The sequence below is a fragment of the Oncorhynchus nerka genome, linkage group LG11 (genome assembly GCF_034236695.1).
Source record: "Oncorhynchus nerka isolate Pitt River linkage group LG11, Oner_Uvic_2.0, whole genome shotgun sequence".
Lineage (NCBI taxonomy): Eukaryota > Metazoa > Chordata > Actinopteri > Salmoniformes > Salmonidae > Oncorhynchus > Oncorhynchus nerka.
The window spans coordinates 23,440,386-23,454,218 of NC_088406.1; positions in this window are offsets into that span (position 1 = coordinate 23,440,386).

The following is a 13,833-nucleotide window of genomic DNA, read 5'->3' on the forward strand; positions in this document are numbered from 1 at the left end:
CATTACTAACACCTGACCTATAACACTGATTGACTATAACATTACTAACCACACCTGACCTATAACCCTGATTGTGACTATGACATTACTAAACTGATCTGACCTATAACACTGATTGACTATAACATTACTAACCACATCTGACCTATAACACTGATTGACTATAACATTACTAAACTGATCTGACCTATAACATTACTAAACTGATCTGACCTATAACACTGATTGTGACTATGACATTACTAAACTGATCTGACCTATAACACTGATTGACTATAACATTACTAAACTGATCTGACCTATAACACTGATTGACTATAACATTACTAAACTGTTCTGACCTATATCACTTATTGTGACTATGACATTACTAAACTGATCTGACCTATAACACTGTTTGACTATAACATTACTAACCACATCTGACCTATAACACTGATTGACTATAACATTACTAACCACACCTGACCTATAACACTGATTGACTATAACATTACTAACCACACCTGACCTATAACACTGATTGTGACTAGGACATTACTAAACTCATCTGACCTGTAACACTGATTGACTATAACATTACTAACCACATCTGACCTATAACACTGATTGACTATAACATTACTAAACTGATCTGACCTATAACAGTGATTGTGACTATAACATTACTAACCACATCTGACCTATAACACTGATTGACTATAACATTACTAAACTGATCTGACCTATAACATTACTAAACTGATCTGACCTATAACACTGATTGTGACTATGACAGTACTAAACTGATCTGACCTATAACACTGATTGACTATAACATCACTAAACTGTTCTGACCTATAACACTGATTGACTATAACATTACTAAACTGATCTGACCTATAACATTACTAAACTGATCTGACCTATAACACAGATTGACTATAACATTACTAAACTGATCTGACCTATAACACTGATTGTGATTATAACATTACTAACCACATCTGACCTATAACACTGATTGACTATAACATTACTAACCACACCTGACCTATAACACTGATTGACTATAACATTACTAACCACACCTGACCTATAACACTGATTGACTATAACATTACTAACCTGATCTCACCTATAACACTGATTGACGATAACATTACTAAACTGATCTGACCTATAACACTGATTGTGACTAGGACATTACTAAACTCATCTGACCTGTAACACTGATTGACTATAACATTACTAACCACATCTGACCTATAACACTGATTGACTATAACATTACTAAACTGATCTGACCTATAACATTACTAAACTGATCTGACCTATAACACTGATTGTGACTATGACAGTACTAAACTGATCTGACCTATAACACTGATTGACTATAACATTACTAAACTGTTCTGACCTATAACACTGATTGTGACTATGACATTACTAAACTGATCTGACCTATAACACTGTTTGACTATAACATTACTAACCACATCTGACCTATAACACTGATTGACTATAACATTACTAACCACACCTGACCTATAACACTGATTGACTATAACATTACTAACCACATCTGACCTATAACACTGATTGACTATAACATTACTAACCACACCTGACCTATAACACTGATTGACTATAACATTACTAACCACATCTGACCTATAACACTGATTGACTATAACATTACTAAACTGATCTGACCTATAACATTACTAAACTGATCTGACCTATAACACTGATTGACTAAAACACTACTAAACTGATCTGACCTATAACATTACTAAACTGATCTGACCTATAACACTGATTGACTATAACATTACTAAACTGATCTGACCTATAACACTGATTGTGATTATAACATTACTAACCACAGCTGACCTATAACACTGATTGACTATAACATTACTAAACTGATCTGACCTATAACACTGATTGACTATAACATTACTAACCACACCTGACCTATAACACTGATTGTGACTATGACATTACTAAACTGATCTGACCTATAACACTGATTGACTATAACATTACTAAACTGATCTGACCTATAACACTGATTGACTATAACATTACTAACCACAGCTGACCTATAACACTGACTGACTATAACATTACTAAACTGATCTGAGCTATAACACTGATTGACGATAACATTACTAAACTGATCTGACCTATAACACTGATCGACTATAACATTACTAACCACATCTGACCTATAACACTGATTGACTATAACATTACTAAACTCATCTGACCTATAACACTGATTGTGACAATGATATTACTAAACTGATCTGACCTATAACACTGAATGTCTATAACATTACTAAACTCATCTGACCTATAACATTGATTGACTATAACATTACTAAACTGATCTGACCTATACCACTGATTGGCTATAACATTACTACTGATCTGACCTATAACACTGATTGTCTATAACATTACTACTGATCTGACCTATAACACTGATTGACTATAACATTACTACTGATCTGACCTATAACACTGATTGACTATAACATTACTAAACGGGTCTGACCTATAACACTGATTGTCTATAACATTACTAAACTGATCTGACCTATAACACTGATTGACTATAACATTACTCAATTAATCTGACCTATAACACTGATTGACTATAACATTACTAAATGGATCTGACCTATAACATTGATTGACTATAACATTACTAAACTGTTCTGACCTATAACACTGATTGTGACTATAACATTACTAAACGGATCTGACCTATAACACCGATTGACTATAACATTACTAAACTCATCTGACCTATACCACTGATTGGCTATAACATTACTAAACTCATCTGACCTATAACACTGATTGACAATAACATTACTAAACTGATCTGACCTATAACACTGATTGACTATAACATTACTACTGATCTGACCTATAACACTGATTGGCTATAACATTACTACTGATCTGACCTATAACACTGATTGGCTATAACATTACTACTGATCTGACCTATAACACTGATTGACTATAACATTACTAAACGGATCTGACCTATAACACTGATTGACTATAACATTACTAAACGGATCTGACCTATAACACTGATTGGCTATAACATTACTACTGATCTGACCTATAACACTGATTGGCTATAACATTACTACTGATCTGACCCATAACACTGATTGTGACTATAACATTACTAAACTGATCTGACCTATAACACTGAGTGTCTATAACATTACTAAACTGATATAACCCATAACACTGATTGTAATTATAACATTACTAAACTGATCTGACCTATAACACTGAGTGTCTATAACATTACTAAACTGATATAACCCATAACACTGATTGTGATTATAACATTACTAACCACATCTGACCTATAACACTGATTGTGACTATGACATTACTAAACTGATCCGACCTATAACTGATTGACTATAACATTACTAAACTGATCTGACCTATAACACTGATTGACTATAACATTACTACTGATCTGACCTATAACACTGATTGTGACTATGACATTACTAAACTGATCCGACCTATAACTGATTGACTATAACATTACTAACCACATCTGACCTATAACACTGATTGTGACTATGACATTACTAAACTGATCTGACCTATAACATTGATTGAATATAACATTACTAAACTGATCTGACCTATAACACTGATTGTCTATAACATTACTAAACTGATCTGACCTATAACACTGATTGACTATAACATTACTAAATTATTCTGACCTATAACACTGATTGGCTATAACATTACTAAATTATTCTGACCTATAACACTGATTGACTATAACATTACTACTGATCTGACCTATAACACTGATTGGCTATAACATTACTACTGATCTGACCTACAACACTGATTGACTATAACATTACTAAACGGATCTGACCTATAACACTGATTGACTATAACATTACTAAACGGATCTGACCTATAACACTGATTGGCTGTAACATTACTACTGATCTGACCTATAACACTGATTGGCTATAACATTACTACTGATCTGACCCATAACACTGATTGTGACTATAACATTACTAAACGGATCTGACCTATAACACTGATTGTCTATAACATTACTAACCACATCTGACCTATAACACTGATTGACTATAACATTACTAAACTGATCTGACCTATAACACTGAGTGTCTATAACATTACTAAACTGATATAACCCATAACACTGATTGTAATTATAACATTACTAAACTGATCTGACCTATAACATTACTAAACTGATCTGACCTATAACATTACTAAACTGATATAACCATAACACTGATTGTGATTATAACATTACTAACCACATCTGACCTATAACACTGATTGACTATAACATTACTAAACTGATCTGACCTATAACACTGATTGTGACTATGACATTACTAAACTGATCCGACCTATAACTGATTGACTATAACATTACTAAACTGATCTGACCTATAACACTGATTGACTATAACATTACTACTGATCTGACCTATAACACTGATTGTGACTATGACATTACTAAACTGATCCGACCTATAACTGATTGACTATAACATTACTAACCACATCTGACCTATAACACTGATTGTGACTATGACATTACTAAACTGATCTGACCTATAACACTGATCGTGACTATGACATTACTAAACTGATCTGACCTATAACATTGATTGAATATAACATTACTAAACTGATCTGACCTATAACACTGATTGTCTATAACATTACTAACCACATCTGACCTATAACACTGATTGACTATAACATTACTAAACTCATCTGACCTATAACACTGATTGTGACAATGATATTACTAAACTCATCTGACCTATAACATTGATTGACTATAACATTACTAAACTGATCTGACCTATACCACTGATTGGCTAAAACATTACTACTGATCTGACCTATAACACTGATTGTCTATAACATTACTACTGATCTGACCTATAACACTGATTGACTATAACATTACTAAACGGATCTGACCTATAACACTGATTGACTATAACATTACTAAACGGGTCTGACCTATAACACTGATTGTCTATAACATTACTAAACTGATCTGACCTATAACACTGATTGACTATAACATTACTAAACTGATCTGACCTATAACATTACTAAACTGATCTGACCTATAACACTGATTGACTATAACATTACTAAACTGATCTGACCTATAACACTGATTGACTATAACATTACTAACCACACCTGACCTATAACACTGATTGACTATAACATTACTAAACTGATCTGACCTATAACATTACTAAACTGATCTGACCTATAACATTACTAAACTGATCTGACCTATAACATTACTAAACTGATCTGACCTATAACACTGATTGACTATAACATTACTAAACTGATCTGACCTATAACACTGATTGACTATAACATTACTAACCACACCTGACCTATAACACTGATTGACTATGACATTACTAAACTGATCTGACCTATAACACTGATTGTGATTATAACATTACTAAACTGATCTGACCTATAACACTGATTGACTATAACATTACTAAACTGATCTGACCTATAACACTGATTGACTATAACATTACTAACCACACCTGACCTATAACACTGATTGACTATAACATTACTAAACTGATCTGACTTATAACACTGATTGACTATAACATTACTAAAATGATCTGACCTATAACACTGATTGACTATAACATTACTAAACGGATCTGACCTATAACACTGATTGGCTATAACATTACTACTGATCTGACCTATAACACTGATTGTCTATAACATTACTACTGATCTGACCTATAACACTGATTGACTATAACATTACTAAACGGATCTGACCTATAACACTGATTGACTATAACATTACTAAACGGGTCTGACCTATAACACTGATTGTCTATAACATTACTAAACTGATCTGACCTATAACACTGATTGACTATAACATTACTCAATTAATCTGACCTATAACACTGATTGACTATAACATTACTAAATGGATCTGACCTATAACATTGATTGACTATAACATTACTAAACTGTTCTGACCTATAACACTGATTGTGACTATAACATTACTAAACGGATCTGACCTATAACACCGATTGACTATAACATTACTAAACTCATCTGACCTATACCACTGATTGGCTATAACATTACTAAACTCATCTGACCTATAACACTGATTGACAATAACATTACTACTGATCTGACCTATAACACTGATTGTCTATAACATTACTACTGATCTGACCTATATCACTGATTGACTATAACATTACTACTGATCTGACCTATAACACTGATTGACTATAACATTACTACTGATCTGACCTATAACACTGATTGGCTATAACATTACTACTGATCTGACCTATAACACTGATTGGCTATAACATTACTACTGATCTGACCTATAACACTGATTGACTATAACATTACTAAACGGATCTGACCTATAACACTGATTGACTATAACATTACTAAACGGATCTGACCTATAACACTGATTGGCTATAACATTACTACTGATCTGACCTATAACACTGATTGGCTATAACATTACTACTGATCTGACCCATAACACTGATTGTGACTATAACATTACTAAACGGATCTGACCTATAACACTGATTGTCTATAACATTACTAACCACATCTGACCTATAACACTGATTGACTATAACATTACTAAACTGATCTGACCTATAACACTGAGTGTCTATAACATTACTAAACTGATATAACCCATAACACTTATTGTGATTATAACATTACTAAACTGATATAACCCATAACACTGATTGTAATTATAACATTACTAAACTGATCTGACCTATAACACTGAGTGTCTATAACATTACTAAACTGATATAACCCATAACACTGATTGTGATTATAACATTACTAACCACATCTGACCTATAACACTGATTGACTATAACATTACTAAACTCATCTGACCAATAACATTACTAAACTGATCTGACCTATAACACTGATTGTGACTATGACATTACTAAACTGATCCGACCTATAACACTGATTGACTATAACATTACTACTGATCTGACCTATAACACTGATTGTGACTATGACATTACTAAACTGATCTGACCTATAACACTGATCGTGACTATGACATTACTAAACTGATCTGACCTATAACATTGATTGAATATAACATTACTAAACTGATCTGACCTATAACACTGATTGTGACTATAACATTACTAACCACATCTGACCTATAACACTGATTGACTATAACATTACTAAACTGATCTGACCTATAACATTACTAAACTGTTCTGAACTATAACACTGATTGACTGTAAAATTACTAACCACATGTGACCTATAACACGGATTGACTATGACATTACTAACCACATCTGACCTATAACATTACTAAACTGATCTTACCTATAACACTGATTGACTATAACATTACTAAACTGATCTGACCTATAACATTACTAAACTGATCTGACCTATAACACTGATTGACTAAAACACTACTAAACTGATCTGACCTATAACACTGATTGTGACTATAACATTACTAACCACATCTGACCTATAACACTGATTGACTATAACATTACTAAACTGATCTGACCTATAACACTGATTGTGACTATAACATTACTAACCACATCTGACCTATAACACTGATTGACTATAACATTACTAAACTGATCTGACCTATAACATTACTAAACTGATCTGACCTATAACACTGATTGACTATAACATTACTAAACTGATCTGACCTATAACACTGATTGACTATAACATTACTAACCACACCTGACCTATAACTGATTGACTATAACATTACTAAACTGATCTGACTTATAACACTGATGAACTATAACATTACTAAAATAATCTGACCTATAACACTGATTGACGGTAACATTACTAAACTGATCTGACCTATAACACTGATTGACTATAACATTACTAAACTGATCTGACCTATAACATTACTAAACTGATCTGACCTATAACACTGATTGACTATAACATTACTAAACTGATCTGACCTATAACACTGATTGACTATAACATTACTAACCACACCTGACCTATAACACTGATTGACTATAACATTACTAAACTGATCCGACCTATAACACTGATTGACTATAACATTACTAAACTGATCTGACTTATAACACTGATTGACTATAACATTACTAAACTGATCTGACCTATAACACTGATTGACTATAACATTACTAAAATGATCTGACCTATAACACTGATTGTCTATAACATTACTAAACTGATATAACCCATAACACTGATTGTGACTATAACATTACTAACCACATCTGACCTATAACACTGATTGACTATAACATTACTAACCACATCTGACCTATAACACTGATTGACTATAACATTACTAAACTCATCTGACCTATAACACTGAATGTCTATAACATTACTAAACTCATCTGACCTATAACACTGATTGGCTATAACATTACTAAACTCATCTGACCTATAACATTGATTGACTATAACATTACTAAACTGATCTGACCTATACCACTGATTGGCTATAACATTACTACTGATCTGACCTATAACACTGATTGTCTATAACATTACTACTGATCTGACCTATAACACTGATTGACTATAACATTACTAAACGGATCTGACCTATAACACTGATTGTCTATAACATTACTAAACTGATCTGACCTATAACACTGATTGACTATAACATTACTCAATTAATCTGACCTATAACACTGATTGACTATAACATTACTAAACTGTTCTGACCTATAACACTGATTGTGACTATAACATTACTAAACGGATCTGACCTATAACACTGATTGGCTATAACATTACTACTGATCTGACCTATAACACTGATTGGCTATAACATTACTACTGATCTGACCCATAACACTGATTGTGACTATAACATTACTAAACGGATCTGACCTATAACACTGATTGTCTATAACATTACTAACCACATCTGACCTATAACACTGATTGACTATAACATTACTAAACTGATATAACCCATAACACTGATTGTGATTATAACATTACTAACCACATCTGACCTATAACATTACTAAACTGATCTGACCTATAACACTGATTGTGACTATGACATTACTAAACTGATCCGACCTATAACACTGATTGACTATAACATTACTAAACTCATCTGACCAATAACATTACTAAACTGATCTGACCTATAACACTGATTGTGACTATGACATTACTAAACTGATCCGACCTATAACTGAATGACTATAACATTACTAAACTGATCTGACCTATAACACTGATTGACTATAACATTACTAACCACATCTGACCTATAACACTGATTGTGACTATGACATTACTAAACTGATCTGACCTATAACACTGATCGTGACTATGACATTACTAAACTGATCTGACCTATTACATTGATTGAATATAACATTACTAAACTGATCTGACCTATAACACTGATTGTCTATAACATTACTAAACTGATCTGACCTATAACACTGATTGACAATAACATTACTAAATTATTCTGACCTATAACACTGATTGGCTATAACATTACTAAACTCATCTGACCTATAACACTGATTGACAATAACATTACTAAACTGATCTGACCTGTAACACTGATTGTGACTATAACATTACTAAACTCATCTCACCTATAACACTGATTGACTATAACATTACTAACCACATATGACCTATAACATTGATTGACTATAACATTACTAAACTGATCTGACCTATAACACTGATTGACTATAACATTACTAAACTGATCTGACCTATAACACTGATTGACTATAACATTACTAAACTGATCTGACCTGTAACACTGATTGTGACTATAACATTACTAAACTCATCTCACCTATAACACTGATTGACTATAACATTACTAACCACATATGACCTATAACATTGATTGACTATAACATTACTAAACTGATCTGACCTATAACACTGATTGACTATAATATTACTAAACTGATATAACCCATAACACTGATTGTAATTATAACATTACTAAACGGATCTGACCTATAACACTGATTGACTATAACATTACTACTGATCTGACCTATAACACTGATTGACTATAACATTACTGCTGATCTGACCTATAACACTGATTGGCTATAACATTACTACTGATCTGACCTATAACACTGATTGTCTATAACATTACTACTGATCTGACCTATAACACTGATTGACTATAACATTACCAAACTGTTCTGAACTATAACACTGATTTACTATAACATTACTAAACTGATCTGACCTATAACACTGATTGTCTATAACATTACTAAACTGATCTGACCTATAACACTGATTGACTATAACATTACTAAACGGATCTGACCTATAACACTGATTGACTATAACATTACTAAACTGTTCTGACCTATAACACTGATTGGCTATAACATTACTAAACTGATCTGGCCTATAACACTGATGGACTATAACATTACTAAATTAATCTGACCTATAACACTGATTGACTATAACATTACTAAACTGATCTGGCCTATAACACTGATTGGCTATAACATTACTAAATTAATCTGACCTATAACACTGATTGACTATAACATTACTAAATTAATCTGACCTATAACACTGATTGACTATAATATTACTAAACTGATCTGGCCTATAACACTGATTGACTATAACATTACTAAATTAATCTGACCTATAACACTGATTGACTATAACATTACTAAATTAATCTGACCTATAACACTGATTGACTATAACATTACTAAATTAATCTGACCTATAACACTGATTGACTATAACATTACTAAACTGATCTGGCCTATAACACTGATTGACTATAACATTACTAAATGAATCTGACCTATAACACTGATTGACTATAATATTACTAAACTGATATAACCCATAACACGGATTGTAATTATAACATTACTAAACGGATCTGACCTATAACACTGATTGGCTATAACATTACTACTGATCTGACCCATAACACTGATTGTAATTATAACATTACTAAACGGATCTGACCTATAACACTGATTGACTATAACATTACTACTGATCTGACCTATAACACTGATTGGCTATAACATTACTACTGATCTGACCTATAACACTGATTGTCTATAACATTACTACTGATCTGACCTATATCACTGATTGACTATAACATTACTACTGATCTGACCTATAACACTGATTGACTATAACATTACTAAACTGATATAACCCATAACACTGATTGTGACTATGACATTACTAACCACATCTGACCTATAACACTGATTGACTATAACATTACTAAACTGATCTGACCTATAACATTACTAAACTGATCTGACCTGTAACACTGATTGTCTATAACATTACTAAACTGATCTGACCTGTAACACTGATTGACTATAACATTACTAAATTAATCTGACATATAACATTACTAAACTGATCTGACCTATAACATTACTAAACTGATCTGACCTGTAACACTGATTGACTATAACATTACTAAACTGATCTGACCTATAACATTACTAAACTGATCTGACCTATAACACTGATTGACTATAACATTACTAAACTGATCTTACCCCAGATTTGATAAACATGTGGAATATGTGAGACATTTCTACTAGAGCTTTTATCTGATGGATGGAAATGTTTCCATGGAAACCATGTGTTTGTTGTATTTGATACCATTCCACCATTTCCGCTCCAGCCATAACCACAAGCCAGTCCTCCCCAATTAAGGTGCCACCAACCTCTTGTGGTTTACCATTTCCAATGCCACTCCACTCTCTATTGCTCTCACACACGCACATGTACACTCACACATGCACACTCACGCATGTACACTCACACATGTACACTCACACATGTACACTCACACATTTACACTCACACATGCACACTCACACATGCACACTCACACATGTACACTCACACATGCACACTCACACATGTACACTCACACATCACTGAACTTCAAGAAGCACTCTCATTTTTAGCTGTAATACAACATTTCATTCCACAAGAGGGCGGTACATAGCAGCCAAGCATGTGCATCAACCTTTATCCCAAAGATCACCAGATATGTTTTAGGGCTAGGTTCATGGCCAGTAGTCATGAATTGAATGTAAGCTTCACTCATTGGCTGAGACCTAAATGGAATTTACCCCTACCCCTCATTATTACATTTGTAAAAGAGTAAGTAATAATTTAAATATGTATACATGCATGAATAAAATAAGTATTACCAAGTCACTTGGCGACTTTGGTTCCACCACTTCAGCATGGGAGACAGCAGCCTACATTGGGAATGTAATACATGCCTCTAAAACACTATAATAATAAGGCAACCAATTTGAGGACAGACCCACTTAATACAATACCCCAATCGAACCCCTGTTGGTTGAATAAGTGGTGGTTATATACAAACAAATCGCACAAGGCTATCCAAACCATGCCAAGGCTCTGAGCCAAGCTGGGAATATGACTAATGAAATAAATCGCCTTTCAAAGGAAACCCTCTGCTCTGTGAAGCAGGCCAGAGCCAGGGACAGGCTGTGCCATATGTCATGTGTCATATGGCCTACATAGGCAGGCAGGGGTGTGGGGCGCTCCCTCCTAGCCCCCTCATAACATTCTCATTGTCTTAAATTTAGTAAACATAAGGCGGCTCAAGGGGAAGGGCCAGGGTGCTGTATGGCTGGCTCCAGCATGCTTCTATTACAGAGTTATTCTCCTCTTATTCAATTAAATGTACCCTAACTCAATCCAAACCTGCTCGCTGCATAATCTCATAACTCGAGATAAGCGTGTAATAAAAAGCACATTGGACTTGAAAGGAGACCTCATGCGAATGCATATAATTACGGGTATCAAAATATAATCATTTGTTTAATTGTGAGCCCTTGCCAATAGGTATGTAATTGCTTGAAAGGAATATATTGTTTCTGGGGCTGAAATTGGATTGTACTGTGATGTGATCTGGGATGTGACGAGGCTATGCTTGATTGGAGAGGAGGAGACCCAGGGTCAGGCCCAAGGCAAACTTCCTGTTTTGTGCCCATACACAGCCAATGGAGAGAGACTCACTGGAGAGACATTCCTGTCCTTTCTCAGGGTACAGCACATAAATAAATGACCTAACCAATAACAACTTATTATAACATGAAAATCATGTTGTAATCAACATGCAATAATAACCATTATTGTATTTTTACTCAGCTAATTAAGTCACCTGTATAGTGTCATGTCACTACATCCTGGTCCTATACCTCTAGCCTGGATATGTTGGTCATTTTTCAAAATAATTCCTGTATCAATGAGGTTTAATGAAGCATTTAATGAATACAGAATGGAACCATGCAACGTGCAATGGTTTACAGGGGTGTGCCCCTAGAGAATGGATGTGGCCATAAACTGGCATGTGGAAACAGACTCTTTCAGGAGTACTGAGGGAGTGAATTGGAAACATTGACCAGCACCCCAGCTCTAGGACAATAGTATTTAAAGTCAAGATATTATAATTGTTGTGGTAATGGCAAAGGGGCATTTAAGGATATGCTCGTTTTAGTCAGTTTTGTCCTTATTCAAACCCCCAAGTGAGCCAATGTAGCCTATAATTCACCTGGCAACCCATCCGCATTGCTCCAGCAAACTGACATTTCTTTTCAATGATGAGTCTCCCCAACATTTCTAGAATGCGTACACAGTCTG